This window comes from Lupinus angustifolius, chromosome LG02 (genome assembly GCF_001865875.1).
Source record: "Lupinus angustifolius cultivar Tanjil chromosome LG02, LupAngTanjil_v1.0, whole genome shotgun sequence".
NCBI classification, from domain to species: Eukaryota; Viridiplantae; Streptophyta; class Magnoliopsida; order Fabales; family Fabaceae; genus Lupinus; species Lupinus angustifolius.
This window is the reverse complement of record NC_032010.1, coordinates 18,305,162-18,327,847: the sequence shown is the minus strand read 5'-3', so window position 1 is coordinate 18,327,847 and position 22,686 is coordinate 18,305,162. Positions and strand designations below refer to the sequence as shown.

Genomic DNA, 22,686 nt, shown 5'->3' with positions numbered 1-22,686 from the left:
TGTGTGTGTGGAGCTATGAACCATACATGATTGGTTATAAGGCCAGATTTACTATTCTCACAATTTTTATATAAGAATTGTTCTCATTGAGTAACAATAATTATGAAATTCATGAATGCACAAGTAACATATTTTTTCTTAACCATATGAATGAATCACGAATAACATGTGTGTTCTTAACTATTAAAATGCACGGGTAACATGTGTGTTATTAACCATTAGAATGCACGGGTAATATGTGTTATTAACCAAACGAATACAATAATAACATATGTGTTATTAAACATACGAATACACGGATAACATATTTGTTCTTAACCATGTGCCAAAAAATTATTGCCCCGTGCAAATTCACGGGTAACTTACTAGTTATGATAATATATCTTCATCCATCTTTAACGAGCTTCTTAAAACTTGCATTATTTTTTAACGAAAATATGGAAGTGATACTTTTGAGTTGGATGTTATCATTATGAATATAAAATCCTCTTTATTAAATATTTAACACAATTATATTCTAAAAACTCAAATTCAGTACATTTTATTAAATCAAACAACTTTCTAGGGATTGATCCAATTTATATATCACTGTTTCTTATATTTTACAAGTACCTATATTTCTTATACCATAATTAAGTTATTCCTATTAATGCAAATTGCAACGTTACAATTTTTTTTTTGCTATAACAATATTTAAAGCTATTCATGTAAATGCAAATTCCAATGTTACTATCACTGTTATAAAAATTGTATTGGTTCATCTAGTTCCTATAACATGATAAATCAATTATATCAATCATGCAATTATACCATTAAAACTAACTAAAACTGGTTAAAACTGATTACAACAAAAGTTTTCATTTAAATTATATCAGTCATACCAATCAGTTTTTATTTAACATAATTTTTTGTACATAAGTGTCTGAATTTTATCAAAATATTGTTATAAATCATACGACACACAATAATTACATTTGTTTATATTTATAAAACATGGTCCACCATTAAGCTACACATCTTGATTTAACAAATTCTATAAATAAAAATATTAATCACATTATTTATTAAATTTTGAATATTAATATATATATATATAGTTTTACTACTACCGTACCATATATAAGTATCCTAATTGGTTTGTCTGGTAACATGGACGATATTAATATCATTAGTTAGTGTAAATGTTTTACTAGAGATCTTTAATATGTTATAATGATTAACGCAATGTGAGCTTCAAGTAGCAACGATAAATCGAATGATGAAGTACATGCTTGGAATTTAATTTGAAAATGAATTGAAGTGTTGAAGTAAAATCATTCAACCAAATGGAGTATTGTTATTGAGCTTAATCAGAATTACACAGCATTAAGATTCAAACGAACATAAAACTAGTAAGTTACTGTATACTCTCAATTCCAGCAAGAACCAGCACATATCATGAATATATATATAGCTCATAACCATTTTAGGATTTCTTGTGAAGTAAGTAAATGCATTTCCAAAAATGCTTAATTCATTAACCATATAATAATGTTTTAGAAGAAATATCCTTTTTCAAATATTTTTATTTATTTATCTTTTACAGAATTATTTTTCAAAAACATTATTTCCTAGTAAATTATTCTCAAAATATATTTAAAAGAAAATAATTTCCATGATTTCATAAATTGTTTTACAATAGTATTTACTATATCTATAGTAATTGTTTTCTAAAGTGTAATGTATTATTAATTAAAAATTATATATTTATTGTCAATATTTTCATGTATTATTGTTTTTAATGATAATAGCAGTTTTAATTTTTTCCTTTTTATCAAAAAATGAATTTGTCTCTAAAATATATTTTTATTAATTTATTTGTTGGGATCACTTAATAAGAAATTTTAATTGTATTTATCTTTTTTTAGTACTACCAAGGTATGGGTGAGCAAGACCCGGTCCGACCCGTAAACTCGTCTCAACTCGATGACTTAGGGATGGGTCTGACCCTTCCAAATAAATATAAAAGGACAAACATGATTTAAAGGGACAGACCCGTCGTAAAAAAGACGGGTTCATATCTATGTCTGGGTCACTGGTCTATCCTTATAGTTATATATCAAGAACAATAATAAGTATCTATCAATATTCATTATGTTCAGCCACATAACTCAAATACCTACAAGTCCCCACAACATATCCACACCACTATCATATGGTCCTCATTTCTTACAAATTTTTTCATTGTTTAATTCTCCTAGATAGTGAAGGACTACTACGACGAGAGTGAAGGACACTGCAGCGCTTAAGAGTTAGTTATTTTTTTCTCCATTGTTTGTTTTTCCTCTTTGAAGTTGCTTATACTTATGTTATTGCCTCTGATTTCCAATGCCGCCTTCGACCCGTCTTCTTCATATTTTTTCCATTATTTTCAAGCCACCATCTCATCCATAATAGACCCTAGTCCTTTTCCATTATTTTTACGTTTGTCATTTTGTCATTTTCCAATCTGGACCCGTCCATATCTTGACTCGTCTTATTTTGGACCCGTCCCTCACGCATCCCATCCTAATTGGGGACGAGTTCGAGTTAAAAAATTGACCCGACCAATATTTAGGGATGGGTGAGGGACATACTTAACCCGTCCCAACCCGTCTCATGCTCACCCCTAACAAAGGGTATCACTTCACCCTTTTGGGTGGGAGCACATCTGATGTCCCACTTTTTGTACCACTTCATGTACCATTAACTCTGATTGATTGGAAAAAATTATTTAAGTTAAAGTTGCAATTATTAAATATTTTTTTGGTCAATCATATCTCCTGACACATGGAATGATATAAAGAAATGGAACATCAGATGTGTACCCCTTTTAGGTGCTCATTCCAACAAGTGTCGCTTCTAGGAATTGAATAATCATTGACATTTTGATCATCCTGAGATCTAGTGAGATCTTAAACCACTAAATCAACACCTTAGTATTTATCTTTTAACATAAGGAAAGTTTGTGAAATTAAGATAATCTGTTTAATATGCAAATTAAATAGAAGTATTCTTGAAATAAATTATGATCATGATTGATTAGTTTCGTAAGCGCAAAAAAACATGTAAACCTGGAATTAAGACAAAGGGGTTAGGTGAAAAAATTATGTGAAAAACAAATTTATGCCAAAAGTAAAGAATGGATTTCTTATTAAGCATAATCAATCATTGGCATTTAAAAAGGTTGCCAGAATTTATGATTTCGAAGTAACTACTCAAGTGTTATACTCCCTAATATGTCAAATCACAAAACAAATTTTGATTTAAACAAATTTTCATTCTCCTCGTGGGAGTGTAAATATGTAGTTCCATGAGAAACTTTAACATTTGTTTAAGAAAGATCTATCATATCAATAATCTTAAGACATACTAAAGAAAGATCAAGAACATGGACCATAGTATCTATTTGTATTCTTATTTAATTATGTGAAAATAATATAATTCAATATCCTTATAAAACTATTAGATTTATTTCCCTAAAATTGATAATTAAATATGGAGTAAGTGGATCCCACTCTTCTTGATGTGATTCTTCACATTATTTATGTATATGAATGAATTAATTTTGTATTTGTATATTTTTATTACGTAATCTTATAACGTAAGATTATCTTTGGCAGAAGAGAAAACATTTATTGGGTCAGAGTAGTGCAAAACTATCTATAACTAAAAAGGAACGAGGTCAGTTCAAATGGTACCTTTTGATATTACCGGTCAATGATTGATGTATTCAAGGATCTATCCGTTTCAACCAGTTATGGCACTGCTACCAATTTAAATCATAATCAATATGAACCTTCCTAACAAACATTAAATAAAATAGATATGAAAAAATGGAATATAGTGCATTTAAATTAAATATAGTTATGTTGGATACATTGAGTTAAAATAGTTACATCTAATTCTTATGATAAATAATTTAGCTCCTCATTCACATGACAACCAATGCCTTCAATGTATGGAGATCATTCTTCTTTTCTTCTGAGCAATTTGTAGAAGGTTGTTCGTTGTTTGCAATCCTAATTTGATACCGATGTCTACCTTCTATTTCCATATTTATATTCATTGCAGCTTGTATATATGTAATGATATTTTGTTCGGAATTATTTGATTTTCGGGTAATTGCAATGAGCTTGGGATATCCTGGTGGCGAAATTCTCACTTCATCTCCTTGCGATGAGAACAAGCATTATGCTGAAAGCATGCTCCAGTTGTTAGAATCCTGCTCTTTTCCTTTTTGTATCTAGAATGACGTAAAAGTGGTTTAATAGGCATTGTACAACTACTTAACTAAATGCATAATATGAATGACACTAATGTAAATTTTTGGAGTAAAACAGGGCTCAATTAACCCCGTGATCTCAGGTAATTTTCGCAGTTAACGATAATTTCCTTTAAGATATTATAATTTTGTCCCTTAGCATTGACATGCAATTAATTGTGGGGGATAATGAGCTAACATTAATGTCTTATCAAGAACCAAATGTATAGTAATTAAATATCAAACGAATACCAACACGGTGTTGGTCTAGTTATACAAAGCTTTATTGGATCTCCAGAAAGACCAAAAAGTTAAATGTTCGATTTCTGAGAGCAACGTTTATTGGGAGAGACAATCACACACCCCGAAAGAGATTAGTTCTACGCCCATAGGGTGAGAGGATACCTTTGGTTATACAAAAAATATCTAATGAATAACAATAACAAATCATATGACATCGAGTCTAGTGCCTAGATAGAGATTCAACTCACAGGTGATCAATCTATCGCATTAATTGAGATTGATAGTCAAATCCAACAAAATACATAGCATCCCTTTCGACCCACTAAGTACACACAATGGACACATTATGAGCATCGCAACTCAATACTACTTATGTATATTAATTCATGTCACATAACCCCCTTTCTTTGGACTGGCATGTTGCTCGCATGTAGATAAGTACACAAACACCTTAGTAACTCATAGATGAAAAGTCTTCATAATAGTGGTCACTTTGTAAAGTGTACATTTTTTAACTAATCAAAATATTTTTCTATGCATGAAACGCAAATATGTGATGTTATCTATGTTAATTTCTAGACTTAAACAACCAGAAAATGACATAGACATATACTTGACTTAATTAATTGAAGACTTGAAGCAAATGTGGGAGACTTGAATTAATATACATGATAATCTGTCAGGATATAACACAAAGAGACATTTTGCATGTCCTGTATGTGAAGACAACACTCATTCAACGAGGTTGGAACACTATAAGAAGAATGTCTTCCTTGACCATCATAGTTTTTTGCATTCAGATCATCACTACTGACGATGGAGAAAAGCATTTGATGGGCTTGAGGGTTTTGTTGTTCGGCACAATCAACGATTTCTCTGCCTATGATAATCTGTCAGGATATAACACAAAGAGACATTTTGCATGTCCTGTATGTGAAGACAACACTCATTCAACGAGGTTGGAACACTATAAGAAGAATGTCTTCATTGACCATCGTAGTTTTTTGCATTCAGATCATAACTACTGACGATGGAGAAAAGCATTTGATGGGAACAATGAAGAATGTCGTGCTCCTTTGCCATTAACGATTGACCAATAATTTCAAAAGGTAAATGATTTGAATAATAACTTTGGTAAATCTTTTGCAAAAGAAATTGTCACAAATGGGTGGAAGAAAATGTCAATCTTCTTTTAATTGCCATATTAGAGTTCATTATATGTAAGATATTTCCTCGATATTATATGGCTATTCAAAAAAAAATATTTGAAAGTCTCCTTGGTACCTTACTCAATATCCCTGGTAAGACCAAAGATGACTTGAATGCAAGATTGAACTTGGTTAGTATGTGAATAAGAAATAAATTGGGACCGATAATGAAGGGAAAACGTACATATTTTCTTCCAGTAGCTTATACTTTGTCGAGGAAGGAGAAAATTGAATTTTATAAAAAATTTCATGGTGTTAAAGTTCTAGAAGGGTACTCTTCCAACATTCAGAATCTCGTATCAATGAAAGACCTCAATTTAAAAGGTCTCAATTCTCACGATTGTCATGTACTTATGGAGCATTTCTTGCTTATTTGAGTACGATCTATTGTACCTAAAAAGGTTCGAGGAACCATAACTAAGTTATGCTTCTTCTTCAATGCAGTTTGTAGAAAAGTGATTGACCTTGAGAAATTACTTGCACTGCGAAGATAAAATACTTTGACTTTGTGTGAGCTTGAAATGTATTCCCCACATTCTTTTTTTGACATAACGGTTCATCTAAGTATTCATCTTGTTCGAGAGACACAACTATTTGACCCTTCCTATATGAGATGGACGTAACCTTTTTGAGAGTTATATGAAGACATTAAAAGGGTATCTGAAGAACCGATCAAGACCAGAGAGTTGTATTGTTGAGTGATATATTGTTGAAGAAACTCTTGATTTGTGTGCTGGATACTTTACCGATGGCGATTTCATAGGCATTCCAAAGCCACGATATGCAAAAAGAACATTTGGCGAAGAGATTACCGAGAATCAAATATTGACTATAATAAGAACCGAATTGGAGCAATCGCACTTATATGTTTTACATAATTCCGACGAGGTTGAGCCATATGTTGAAAGACACAAGGAGATGCATATGAAGTCTAACCCAAGTAAGAATGAAAATTGGATTTCCAAATAGCATAATCAGTGTTTCATAAAGTGACTAAAAAATCACATTTTTGAGGAGTTCAATATAAATGCACATTTGATTCTGAAAGATTGAAATGGTTAGTAGATGGCCCAAGCATTCATGTCTTATCCTACCATGGTTGCCTAATTAATGGGTTCACGTTTTATACAAAGAAATAAGATGATCAAAGTAAAATGCAAAATAACGGGGTGACTCTTGTTGCTCGAACTTTACATGTCAAGTGCAAAAGATAGAAACCCAATATATTCAAATATGTCATACTTTAGGGTCATTGAACAGATATGTCAATTGGATTATACAATGTTTCGGGTGCCAGTTTTTTGTTGTATGTGAGTTGATAACAACAATGGCTTTCGAGTTGATGACAACAATGGTGCACATTTTATCATGCACTGTTATATGTATGAAATATATAACAACGCTCGTTGGAGGTGGCAATATTGTATCCCCATAAAAGCACTATTAATCGTGACTATCTACTACTGCACTCACATAGAAAGCGCTAAAAAAAATTGTTATATATTTAAAATGCGCACGGTTAAACATCAACTCTGGCATAGTGCTACCATTCTTCATTAACATATACATATCGTGAGACAAGATTAATATGTGTTCTAGAAACGTGATAGAGATCACCTTCCTCAAAGGGTGTCTAGTTCTCTTGGACATCCTTAGAGACATATGATTTCTCTAGCTCGAAACGATAACCTCACTTCGTGATATTAAGTTTTGAGAGAGGATGGTGAAAATGAAGTGCCCAAAGTTTATTTGATTCAACCTCGTAAGATCTTAGTTGCAAATAACACTAAAGCAGATTATTACTAGTGTTCTTTTGGTATGACTTTGGTTTTAGTTTTATTTTATAAAATATGAAATTATAAATTGTGTGATTATAAAATGTTAAAATTATAATCGGTTTATGTTTGAGTACTTTAAGTGAGAATTCAATATAAATTATCTCTTTTGTTTATATATGATATGAATATTACTTTTGTATATAATAAATTACAAAGAATGATATGACTATGTTTTTTTATGTTGTAATTGTTGTGGTTATTTTTACGTGTTTTTTAATATTTATTATCACATATAATTTACTAAAATACAAAATATTTTTTAAATATACATTTTTATATCATCATAATATTTTTTAATTTTTATTGCATCATGACAAAAGCTAAACATAATAATATAAAAACCAATATCAATATTTAAAAAGAACATGATACATAGTTTTAAGTTGAAGTTTGATGGAAGAGTAAATTAAAAAGGAGACAACTTTGTAATTAAGAGTAAAATGAGTTTGACATTTCAATAAAAAAATAAGTTCATTTTAGAATTAACAACCCATGTTGGAGAAACTTTCAATTTTTGCTTTTGTTCGTAAAAATAATTTGAACATATAATTTAGATAGGTTGTCAAATATTCTTTCCCTTTAATTTTAACCTTATATATTATAACTACTAGTGTGTACATGCACTTCGTGCCAGTTGGTCAATATTATATGGTATTACGTATTTAATTTTTATATATTCCATTTTTTAGAATTAAAATGTATTTATTGTGTTATGAGTACTTTATATTAATTTTTGTATTTATGATATTATTCACTTTAAGGTGAGAGATGTAGTTAATTAATGTGTTAGTGGTGGTTATTTAGGGTTAGATGGTTTTTTTGTAAAAATTAAATAATGTTAATGGCAAAACAGAAAGTGAAAATTATACCATGGTGGAAATTACATCATGTTTTCCCTTTATATATTGTATAGATAGATATAATAAAAAAAAGGTTCTCCCACATTATCCAATGTCACATGTCTACTTGTCATTCATTATTTCCTCCAAAATGTTTTCACCTCCTTCATGTGTATATTTCCACGTTATATATTCAATTTCCTTATTATAATAATATTAAATTTATTATTGAATTTCTTAATAATTTTAAAACAAAAAATATGATATTGAGCTTTTATCGATAATGACTACACGCTACACTAAATCTATTTACTTTATCATGTAATTAAAACGCTCCTAATGATGTCATCATTAGACATGTGTAAGATCTTAGTGCAATTTTTCTCTCCTAAACAACTCAACACACTTACAATGCATCGACCTGCACTCTATCCACTTCTCATAAAAATATTCCATTTTAAACTCTTTCCACATCAACACTTGTCGCATATCACTTCCCCCTTAATTTGTTTCCCTCCTAAAAGGATTCTATGATACTATTATGTACATACCCCATTATATAATCACTTTTGTATAATGTATATTTTCATATAATAATAAAATAATAAAATATATAGAGTATGTAATGTGTTATGTTGTTAACAATGATGAAAAAATAATTTCAGCAACACTCAAATCTTTTAATGTTTTAATTAACATAATTATGGGAGAGATAATGAATACTATTCCATATTCTTATTAATGATAAATAACTAAAACTTTGAAGAAAAATTATATCGTGTATTAATTAGCATATTATTTCCATTTTAAAGTTTTAATTATGGGAGATGATATAAATATTATTTCATATTTTTATTAATGATAAATAGTTAATAATATATCATCATCTAACTAACTATTCGACCAATTAATACTTTTATTATCAAATATTATAATCCCACTTTTGGTAACAAAACCTTAATATAAACCATTCACCTTCCCTTATGTAGTTATTTAATTTAAATTGAAAAAATTATACATTTTCACCTCATCAAAACTTTGTGATACTTTTTCCACTGAATTTTAATATCACGGTTCAAATTCTTTGGATTTTAATTTTTCATATTATATTGGAAAAATTCAAATTCGAAATTGAAGTTTTTTGTAACTTTTTTTTAATAAATTCATTTCATTTTCTACAACTTTAAAAATATTTATTTTAAAAAATCACATAGTATCATGTTTAGGTTTTCTATTTTCATTAGAAAATTCAAATTCAAAATTGTCATTTATTTTCCTTATGTGTTTGAATAGACAAATGCACAAGTAACACATAAGATCTTAAACATGTATGTTTTTAACTACGCGAATTAAAAAATCATATGTGTTCTAAAGAATATGAATACACGGGTAACACATGTATTTTTAATCATACGAATATATAAGTAAAATATGTGTTCTAAACTATGTAAATGCACATATAATATGTGTATCGCCCCGTACTAATATACCAGTAACTTGCTAATTCTAAATATATAAAAAACTACAAACTTTTATCTATATTAAATAATGAGCATCCACTAGGCCAAATGTGTTATACCCTTTTCAACACTCCTATCATACATGAAGGACAACACAATCAATTTGTTACTAAGAACAAATCAATTCTTCTATCCCAAAAAGTGTATCTCTTCATGTGTCACACATTTGTGAATGATTGAAAATATATATTTAAATTAAAAAATTCAATAATGATGTATTTCTTAACAATCATAAATGATGACATATAACATGACATTTTTTGATAGAATATGTCATCCCACTGAAATAGCATCACAATCACTCAACCTCGGGTAGGACATTCAGTCAAACACTCAATATATTCCATTATTTTAATAAATATTGTAATAATAATTAGATTTCAATTAATTTTGTTATATGCTAATGCAAAATTTCTTTCCTTTTGATACTAATATGTTTTTCATATTTCTTTCAAATTCGACTCATTATTCAACTTGATAAATTTGGTTCATGAATCAAATGAGGTGAACTTAAACTAAAAATTCCATTCGTAAAAAAAAAGCGAGTTGAACTTGAATCAATTACAGTTCAATACGTTAGGTTTATGAGCTAGCTCAATTATGTATATGTATAGTAATATAAAATCTATACACTGAGAATGTAAATATTTATACACATGTATTCCATCATCCACCATTCATTTAAATAATTTTTTCTGAAAAGTCAACAATAGTTAAATATCAATAATAAATAATACAATGATAGAATATAAAACTCATACACTAACAATGCATACATATTTTTTCTTAATATATAAGTATGTAAAGAATCTTTAAATATATACATGATATAAGCATAAATATATAATATATACATATTTTAAATGATATTTTATAATTATTATATAAATATACTTCTTACAAATTATAATGTAAGTTAAAAATAATTTCCATATAAATTAATTTAAAAATCTCATTTTCTCTTTTTAATATATATATATATATATATATATATGTATGTATGTATAGAAACATACATTTAAGACTGTTAACCCTTTTTTTGTGAACTTTAATTGAGTCCATCTTAAACTAAAAAATAGTTTGTACCCAATTCGACTCAAGTTAATTTTTCATGAGTTGAGTTGAGCTTATTCAAGTTCAACTCGACTTATTTTGATCGTTAGAATAAAATATTTATATATTTTTCAACTACCCCTCGGATTTTCCCCCCCAGATTTAGTTCAATTTTTTTTACATTTTTTCTAATATATTTTTGTCTACTTTATGCTATTTGTGTGGTCATTCTAAAAATCATAAATAATTGATTAAATTCTTTTATTTGTGTAGATGTTGATATTATTTATAATACTATGTTTATAATGGTTTTAAACTTATAAATTATATTATAAGGATCACATATTGTCTTTGTCAAACATTGCAACAAAAGTCGTAAGATGCCATAAATTTTTATAAATCATTTAATATTGATAACATATATATTTTTGTGCAAAAATATACCCTATGAATTTCACTGGGTAAGGGATTAACTTGAGATGTCAATGTTAACATTTTATTGTTGATGTCGTTAGTCATTCATGTGTGAAAACTCTTAATCATCTCTGAATTAAGTGTAACTTTGACAATACGGTAAAAGTGAATGCATATTATTTATTTGATTGAGTTATTTGTCTTATCTTAACTATTATGGTTTAACTACTACATAAAGATCATTTTCAGTAATCAAAGACAACCAAATAAAATTATGTAATAAAATATGGGATGAATTTCTTGAAGGCAACATGATAATTTATATTAAAAATAAAATAGCTTAATATTTTACTCATAATTTAATCATTGATGAGTTCGAGTCTTTATAGGAATGGATATATTATTTTAAATGAATGCATATTTCTTTAATGTCTTTAATAATTAATCATTATTAATTTCAATTTAATATGTTATTTTGAAACTTTAAAACAATTATATATTTCTTTATATTTTCTATTAGTAAATTAATATTAACTATAAACTTTAATTAAATATTGTTGTCTCTCCCAAACTTTGCATCAAAATCCGCTACTGATTGTTTGATCCTCAATCAAGGACCCATCTTTTCCGTTTTGCTTAACAAAGTTCATCACTGAAGTCTTAATTTAACATCACTCATTCTCCCTTTCACCCTTCATCATGGGTCGTGAAACCCTTCTCTTACCACCCTACCAACCCCATCTATCGTCATCACTCTGTTGCCACTTTCATCAACATCAGGGTTAACAACCCTTGTAGTCATAGGTGTTGCTTTATCAGCACCTTCTCCTACTTTTCTTGCTCTCGGCTTCAGGTTTCATCCTACTAATGAAGAGTTTGTTATTTATTATCTTAAGGGCAAGGTTGGTAGAAAAAGCTTCCGATTTGATGCAACATCGGAGGTTGATATTTACCATAGTGAACCTTGTGACCTCATAGGTACAAATTTATAATGTTTTTGATGTTGTATGATGTCAAAGATTGAAAATTTTGATGTTTTTACTAGGTTTTGTTTGTTTTTTTTACCTTTGTTGGTGTTTTTTGGAAATAGGTTTTCATGAAGTGGGTTTTACAATTTTTTGAGTTTTTGATGGTTCCTTGTCATCTGTTTTATTTTAGTTTATTTTTATATTAACTCTGCTTGAATGGTTGTTTAGACAAGTCAAGGTTAAAAACAAGATACCAAAAATGGTATTTTTTCAATGCATTGGACAAGAAATATGGGAATGGTTGTAGGATGAAAATAGCTAGAAAACAAAGGGTAATGGAAAACCATACAGTCCAATTAGGGATGAACAAAGTCACTAGAAAGTCAAATGCATTTGTTTTATGTAAAGTATTTCATAAGAATAACATAGGACCTCCAAATGGACAACAATATGCACCTTTAGTTGAAGAGGAGTAGGATGATAAGTCAAGACTAGTTCATAAAGCAAAGTTTGTGGGCAAGTTTTTGTTGCTAAACAATCATGTGTTAAAGGTTGTGTTTTATATATTGAAGGGAGAAAATATGTAATCAAGTTTTTTATCTTCCATTTTTTTTAATGAAGTTAATATTTGTCCTTAATGGTTAATTTTTTTGATCCATTTAGAAATAAGTTTTTCATGCATTATTACATTAATCTATGCAATGATATGTTGAATATTCATGTGAAAGGTATGCTTTAACATGCAATTACTACTTAAGTAGACATGTGTTCCACATGCATCAACATGCAATTACTACTCATACACCCAACTTGTCTTATTCACACTAACTCAATGTGGGCACTATAATATTGAAGAATCACATTCCCATTGAGTAAGAATCCTCTCTATTAATGGAAAGACAAATATTACAAAAAATAAAGGAAAAATAATATAGTAAATCAAGTACTTATCTCTCATTTGATCTTTATTCATTACCACCATATATGAAGTATATCTAAGATACACTTATGCTTATTTTATATTTCAAACAATAGTAAAATGAATAATATTAATAGCATACCTAAAATATTAATGTTAATTATATTATGATGTGATCTTTTTTAAAACTGGCCTCCTTTCACTTGTCTACTTATATAATATTGTGATGATATAAAACTTTTATTTAAAATTACACAAGTGGTTTTTATTCATACTTGTGAAAGCAAACAAAATTGGTTGTATGAGCACTAGGTAGTAGTGTTAGGAAGGAACCAAGATTACTGGTAAAAAAAAGTCTTAAAAATAGAAACTAATAATTTAGGAAAATGGATTATATTGGAGCTAAAGATAGAGAAGTTTACCAACGGACGTTGGTTCAAGTGGTACATGCTTGATTCCCCTTAAGCAAGAACTCGGGTTCGAGTCTTATGGATGGAAAAAATGTTCATTAGGAGAGTTAGCCCCAAATACTTGTGGATGTTCCCGGCTCGGACAAGATTGCCTCCAGTGCGAGGATACCTGTGGGAAACAAAAAAAAAACGATAGAGAAGTTTTGTGAGGAAAGTATATGGAAAAGTGAATGTATTCAAGTTGTATTGAAATAGTATATTGAGTATAAAAAATACAACCACTTAATTCAAAATATATAAGTGTTATTTATAGCTTCCCATGAACTCAACTAACTTGCCAAACAAGGAAGCTTAACTACTAACTAACAAACAGTCACGTTAATCGATTATCCCTATCATTAATCAATTATTTATTCATATTGTAAATCGATTAACGAGTCTGTGAAGAAGATCTTTGCTCCTGACCTTGGCACGGTTTTGAGAAGACACCAACATCACCAAAAATAAGAAAATGAAGAATACTTATGAAGACAAAGAAGACAAAGCTTCAAGACAAATTAGTCTAAGTCTAAATAGCTACTTCTATCCTATACTCTTGAATATACAATAGTAGTAATGCTCAAACTATTTTTAAAAGAAAATTGAAACACTTCAATATACTAAAAAAAAATTTCAAAAATAGTGTGTAACGAGTTACTACATCTAAGTAATAGGTTACATGTGTGAGAAAACAATTATCCAACTTAAAACTGATTAGAGTAATCCATTAGTGTCTTTGAGTAACAGATTACCAGTTTTTATGAAGTTGTGTAACCGATTATCCACTTGCTATAATCGATTACACTAAATTGAAATTAAATGCCTAGTGGACAGAACGATTGGGTAATCGATTACCCACTGGTTGTAATCGATTACTCAGAGATATTGTATCAGATTTTAGATTTCAAAATGAAAGGCTTTCATCTCAAACGAAATATCATCACTCCAATCTATTCCTACCTTTTCGTAGAGGCACTATGAGTGATTGGAAAGTCTAATTAAAGGCATTGACTCTCACAATACAAACACACAACTCTCATAAAAAAATTTAAAAGCTCTTACACACATTCTGAAATTATTTTCTGCACTTTTGGCAACTAGTTCTTAAACTTTCAAAGTTAATTTTTATGAAGTTGCTTTAAGTAAAGTGTTTCAAGTTTACCAACTTATAAAGAGCATTATTACTAAGTATACAAAAGAGTTGATTGGATTACAAGTTACATTACTTTCAAACTTGTAAAGACAATTCTGTCATTGTTGAACATTCTTCATCATTATTGCATAATATTTTCTTTCATAATGGTGTGATAAGAAAGGGATTAGAATCACTTGGAAAGGTGTTTTTCCAAGAGTGAATAAGGATTAGGGAGTGTGTAAGGTACATAGAGATCTCGAGGTGAGATATTGTAATTGCAACTCATAATCTTTAGTGGAAAAATCTCTTGTGCTGCAAGAGTACTGGACGTAGCCTTCGGTGGACAAGAAGGTGAACCCGTATAAAAATTCTTGTCTATTCTCTTCTCCTTTATTTCTTTGATTATTTATTTGGTTAATTTCTGCATATATTTTTCGGTGCACTTTAACTCTTGATTTTGCAGAAAAAATGGTCATAATTTTAAGTCAACAAATTCACCCCCGCCCCCTCTTAGTTGCAATCTCATTCTTACAATTGGCACCAAAGCTATTTTTGAATAAGATATTCTCAAATCTGATCCTATATCAAAGATGGCCTCAAGATCATTCCTAGGAGAAGGTTCCAACATCAACCGCCCTCCAAGCTTTGTTGGAGAGTGTTATGACTTTTGGAAAATCTAAATGAGGATCTTCATAGAATCCCAAGACTTGGACATATGGAATGCAATTGAAGAAGGACCATATGAACCATTCACTATAATCAACAACGTAAGAGAAGTAAAGCCCAAATCTTCATGGAATGATGAAAATAAGAAGAAGGTGTAATATGATCTCAAAACAAAGAACATTCTCACATCATTACTTAGCATAGACGAGTTCTTTAGAGTATCAAACTGCAAATCTGCCAAAGAAATGTGGGATACTCTAAAGACAACACATGAAGGAATAGAGGAGGTAAAGAGATCAAGACTCCACACTCTTTCCCAGGAATACGAAATGTTTCGTATGAAACATAGAGAGAAAATTCTGGATCTTCAAAAGAGGTTTACTCATCTTACAAATCACCTTATTGCTCTTGGTAAGGTACTATCAAACAGTGACTTGAACTTGAATGTTCTAAGATCACTCACCAGAATATGGCAACCCAAGGTAACGTCCATTTCTGAAATGAAAAGTTTATCGAAAATGTCTTTGGTTGCTTTGTTTGGTCAATTGCAGGAACATGAATTAGAACTCAACCAACTTGACCAACATGAAGAGCAAGAAAAGAAAAAGAAGAATATTTCTCTAAAGGCAAAAATAGACAAATATGAATCATCAGAAGATTAATCTGAGAAAGAAGATATGGAAGATATGAGTCTTCTTGTAAAGAAGTTCAGCAAGTTCCTTAAAAGGAACAAGAGTCGCAAAACTGGACAAATGAGGAAATTCACCAAGAATAATGACTCCTCCACTTCAAACCAAAATTTCACATGCTTCGAATGTGGCAAGCCTAAACATATGAATATGGACTGTCCAAACTTGAAAAAGATCTCCTTCAAAGGGGAGAAAGAAATGAGGACTGGGTGAAGAGCCTACATTGTTTGGGAAGATAATGATACCAGTTCAGCTTCTGAAAAAGAAAATGAAGAATAAACACATCTTTCCTTGATGGCATCTCATCATTCTGATGATGAATAGATAAATAATACTCAACTATATTCTTCATGTCAAAACTGCACTATTCTTGAAAATAAAGTTTCAACTTTAAGTCTTGAACTTAATAAGATAAACAAGAATAATAAAACTTTAGAAAAGATCATTAATGATCAAAGACACTCAACAGACCGAAGAGGTCTTGGCTATTCAAAAAGCCATGGTTCTAAGAAACAAAGTATCTCAACTAAGATAAACATTGAAAAACAAGGTATTCATGCATTTAAAAGTAGTAAAAATAAATCTATGATACATGAATATCAACCCACGTGTACATATTGCAAAAACCATGGACATACACCGAATACTTGTAAAATTAGAAAATATGGTGAACCCCTAGGTCTTTTTAGATGGGTTCAGAAAGGTACTAACTATGTAGGACCCAAAGAATATTGGGTACCTAATAAAACTTAATTTTTTTTGTCGGAAAATTTGAGAGCTACCTACAACTTATGGTACTTGGATAGTGGCTGCTCAAAACACATGACGGGCGATGGAAACAAATTCTATGTCCTCACTCCAAGGGACAAAGGCTATGTCACATATGGTGATAACAACAAAGGAAAAATACTTGGAGTTGGTAGAATTAGCAAGCCACCCTCAACAACCAAAGAATGTGTATTATATGTTGAAGGGCTCAAGCACAATCTTCTAAGCATAAGTCAATTATGCAACAAAAGCTTCCACATGGCATCCTACCCAGATAAGTGCATCATTGAAGGTAAGAATTCTCAAAATTCTAAACTCATTGGTAAGAGGATAAATAGTATATATATGATTGACATAGACTCTTCCTTACCAACAACATGTTTAGTTGCAAATGATAATCATGATGAATGGCTTTGGCATAGGAGAATTGCTCATATATATATGGACCATTTGAATAAACTCATTAAGAAAAACTTAGTTGTTGGTTTACCCGAAATGAAGTTTGTTAAAGATAAACTATGTAGTGCTTGTCAAATGGGTAAACAAACAAAAACTTCTTTTAAACCTAAGCATATGGTTTCTTCCGATAGACCATTGCAGTTACTACACATGGACTTATTTGTCCCCTCAAGGACAAAACGTTATGGTGGTAACTACTATGCTCTTGTTATAGTAGATGATTTTTTGAGATACACTTGGACTCTATTCTTAGTTCATAAGAATGAGGCATTCAAAGCCTTTGGCATTTATGCTAAAAGAGTTCAGAATGAAAAATCACTAAAAATCGCTGCTATAAGAAGTGATCACGTGGGAGAATTTCAAAACTCTTGATTTGAAGAATAATGTGATGATCTTGGTATCCATCACAATTTTTCTACTCCTAGAACACCACAACAAAATGGTGTTGTAGAGAGAAAGAATCGGTCTTTAGAAGAACTGGCTCGTACAACGTTGAAGGAAACTAACCTCCCAAAATATTTCTGGGCTGATGCAGTAAGTATTGCATGTTATATTTCAAACCGAGTTCTTATAAGACCAATTCTTAAGAAAACCCCCTATGAACTATTTAAAGGTAGAAAACCAAATATTTCTCATTTAACTGTATTTGGTTATAAATGCTTTGTTTTAAATAATGGTAAGGATAACTTAGGCTATTCTCTTACGAGTACAGCTTATAGAGTTTTTAATAAAAGAACTCTAGCCATGGAATAATATGTTCATGTATCTTTTGATATATGCATGTTCTTTAAATGGACGTAAAGAGTGATTTTCTAAATGGATATATTCAAGAAGAAGTGTTTGTAGAACAACCTCCTGGTTTTGAAGATTACAAACATCCTTCTCATGTTTACAAATTAAAGAAAGCTCTCTATGGCTTGAAGCAAGCTCCACGAGCATGGTATGATCGTCTAACCAATTTTTTACTTGAAAAAGGATTCAGCAAAGGGAAGGTCGACACTACACATTTTATAAAGAAAATAAATCGTCATACTCTTCTTGTCCAAATTGATGTAGATGATATTATTTTTGGTTCTACTAATGAAGTTTGGTGTAGTGATTTTGGCAAAATGATGCAATGAGAGTTTGAAATTTCCATGATGGAGAAGTTGAATTACTTCCTTGGATTACAAATCAAACAATTTGATAATGACATTATTGTAAGTCAATCCAAGTATTGGAGAGATTTGCTAAAAATATTCGATATGGATGAATGCAAGCCAATAACTACTCATATGGGATCTAGTGCATACATTGATACAGACGAAGCTGGAAAATGCATTGAAATATCAAAGTATCAAGGTATGATTGGATCTCTTGTCTATTTAACTGTCAGTAGACCTAATATCATGTTTTGTGTATGTTTGTGTTCTTGCTATCAATCTAAACCAAAAGAATCACATTTAGTTGTTGTTAAGAGAATCATGAAATACCTTAAAGGCACAACTGACGTTGGGCTGTGGTGTCCAAAAGGAAGTATATGTGATTTAGTTGGTTATTAGGATTCAGATTTTGCTGGATGCAAAACTGAGAGGAAAAGTACAAGTGGTACTTGTCATATTTTAGGAAATGCTTTAGTCTCTTGGTCTTACAAGAAACAAGCATCTGTTGTCCTAAGCATTGCTGAAGCTGAATATATCACAGCAGGTAGTTGTTGTGCCCAAGTGTTATGGCTTAAACAACAATTATAAGATCATGGCTTAGACTTAGGTTGCACTCCTCTAAAATGTGACAATACTAGCGCTGTGAACCTCACAAAGAATCCAGTTATGCATTCTAGAATCAAACACATAGATATAAGACATCACTTCCTTAGGGACCATGTCCAAAAGAAAGATGTGATTGTAGAATTCATTGATACTCATAACCAACTAGCAGATATTTTCACTAAATTCTTGGCTAAAGAATCTTTTTATAAAATTAAACGAGAATTAGGCATTCTTGATGAAACTTATCTATCTTAACATGATTATATGAATAAATGTGTGTTTCATTATGTTTATCTCATGCCTACTTGTACTTAAAAGTGTTTATTTAAGTTTTAAAATTTGAAATTTTGGGTTCAAAATCATTTTTATAGCATAATTTTGCCTAAAAATAAGTTTTTCAAGGGTCAGTAATCGATTACACTAGAGAGTAATCGATTATAGGGTTGAACATCGTGTTTCAGTAACCGACTACTCCGTGTAATCGATTACTCAAAGCTGATGTTTGAAAATATTAAATTTTTTAATTTTAGTAACCGATTACTCAAAGTGAGTAACCGATTACTCTGTGCAGTTATATATGTATTTTTTCTGCATTTTTCAAAATTTTCAAACTCATCCTCTTCCTCAACTCGTGTTCTCTCATGCTCAACCCTCTCAAGCTCTCACACCTTCGTTTTTGATCTGTTTTGGGTGATTTTTGTGTCTATTCATATCACATTATCATCCTTAAACACTTGTTCACCATCATTTTCGTGTTTAGTGGCTTAAATAAAAAAAACCCCAAATTTCCAAAACCCTCAAAACCTAAAAACTCAAAAACCTCAATCAATGGCTTCCTCTTCTAGATCAAAGAAGCAACACACAAATGTGACTCAAAGGAACCAAGAAACTTCATCTTTGGAGTCTAACCCTCTGGATTTGACAAGACTTCTTGCTAATGATGACCAATGTAAAGTCTTTGAGGAGAACTTTCATAGTCGAGTTATTTTTACTCTGAAATACGGTAATGTAGGGAATTTTGAATTTGAAAACTTTCTTTTTCCTTATCTTTTACGGCAACAAAATATTTTTGACTTTTGTTGTGAAACAAACGTTATTTATCCTAAACGTGTTCGATTATTTTACTGCAACATGAACTTTCGGAAAAATTATTTTACTTCCTATGTGAAAGGAAAAGACATTGTTTTGGATTTGAAAACTTTTAGTTCATTGTTCTGTAACATACCCTATCAATGTAGCATAATAGGTTTCGACCTTCTATGTGAATGGGATAATTATGATTGAAAGGATTTCTACCACTCTCAGTGTAGAATTTGTAAAGAGAAAATAGAAATGCGTAAGCAACATGGCTTTGGTATGACTGTTAAAAATAGAGATATACTATTTGTTGGACATCTCAAACTTGAAGATTGTTTGCTTCATTATTTTATGAGCTATGTCATTTTACCGAAATTTTCAAACAATTCTCAAATTAGTGACAAAGAACTCCAATTGATATACGCTATGAAGTTTAACATCAAAATCAATTGGACTCGGATGATAATGAGACAAATGTGGAATGATCGAGGAACTCAAAGCCCATTGCCCTATGCAATTTTCATAAACAATATTCTTGAACATTTTGGTGTTTCTACAAATGGTGAAACCAAGGTTGCTCTAAATCTTCACGAAAGCAAGATTGATGTGGAAGTTGTCCATAAAATTGGTTTCTCCATAGATCATATTGACCGCTGCACCTATAAGCATCGATCTGATAGACCCAATGCACATGCTGATCAACTAGAACCTACAAATCCTATCCCTCATGAACCTCAACCTTCTGAGTTTCATGCTCAATCTTCTCCATCTACTGTCATGCCTTCAAATCAGATGATTATGAACGAGTTGCTTTCTCTTCGAGGCTACATCACTAACTAGATGGATGCCTCTGATACTCAGAATCAAAAAATCCAGTTTCAAATTCATCGTCTCTCTTCTAAGTTGAGTAGCATGGACGTTGATGAAGACAACTCTGAACCTGAGTCTTAGATTGTGTATAGGATTTATGTTTGTTTTGATGCATTTTTCTGAACAATTTACTCTTTTTCTAGTTGTAATCATTTCATATTTTCGGACAAAGTTTGCTTTATGTTGTTTTTGTTGAACCTCTATGTTTTATGATATGCATTGCGATATTTATTTTATATCTTATGAATATGTATGATGTATATATATATTATGCTGAAAACTCTTGGCTTTTCTACTGGTTGATGAAGTCAAAATGGGGAGAAAAGTTGGGAGAGTGTATTTTCTGTTTAAAATATTGCAGGCACATAATTGCAAATGAAAGGGGGAGCATACAAAATAGGGGGAACATACTAAAGTCATCTTAACATATCTCAAAGTATGCTGCTCTCAGAAAACTACATTGTTAAAGAAGATAATGGTTTGTCATCATCAAAAGGGGGGAGATTGTGAAGAAGATCTTTGCTCCTAATCTTGACACGGTTTTGATGAAGACACCAACATCACCAAAAAGAAGAAAATGAAGACAAAGAAAACAAAGCTTCAAGACAAATTAGTCTAAGTCTAAATAGCTACTTCTATCATATACTCTTGAATATACAATAGTAGTAATGCTCAAACTATTTTTAAAAGAAAATTGAAACACTTCAATATACTCAAAACAATTTCCAAAAATAGTGTGTAAAGAGTTACTACATCTAAGTAACAGGTTACATGTGTGAGAAAACAGTTATCCAACATAAAACTGATTAGAGTAATCCATTAGTGTCTTTGAGTAACAGATTACCAGTTTTTATGAAGTTGTGTAACTGATTACCCACTTGCTATAATCGATTACACTAAATTGAAATTAAATGCCTAGTGGACAGAACGTTTGGGTAATCGATTACCCACTGGTTGTAATCGATTACTGAGTGTTGTTGCATCAGATTTCAAAATGAAAGGTTTTTATCCCAAACGAAATGTCTTCACTCCAATCCATTCCTACCTTTTCATAGAGACACTATGGGTAATTTGAAAGTCTATTTAAAGGCATTGAATCTCACAACACAAATACACAACTCTCATACAAATTTCAAAAGCTCTTACACACATTCTGAAATTATTTTCTGCACTTTTGGCAACTAGTTCTTAAACTTTCAAAGTTAATTTTTATGAAGTTGCTTTAAGTAAAGTGTTTCAAGTTTACCAACTTATAAAGAGCATTATTACTAAGTATACAAAAGAGTTGATTGGATTACAAGTTACATTACTTTCAAACTTGTAAAGACAATTCTGTCATTGTTGAACATTCTTCATCATTATTGCATAATATTTTCTTTCATAATGGTGTGATAAGAAAGGGATTAGAATCACTTGGAAAGGTGTTTTTTCAAGAGTGAATAAGGATTAGGGAGTGTGTAAGGTACATAGAGATCTCGAGGTGAGATATTGTAATTGCAACTCATAATCTTTAGTGGAAAAATCTCTTGTGCTGCAAGAGT

At 30.4% G+C, this 22,686-nt stretch overlaps 1 pseudogene; it reads left to right on the top strand.

Annotated features, from left to right (window-relative positions):
• LOC109327720 lies at window positions 4,149–21,115 on the top strand (annotated as a pseudogene).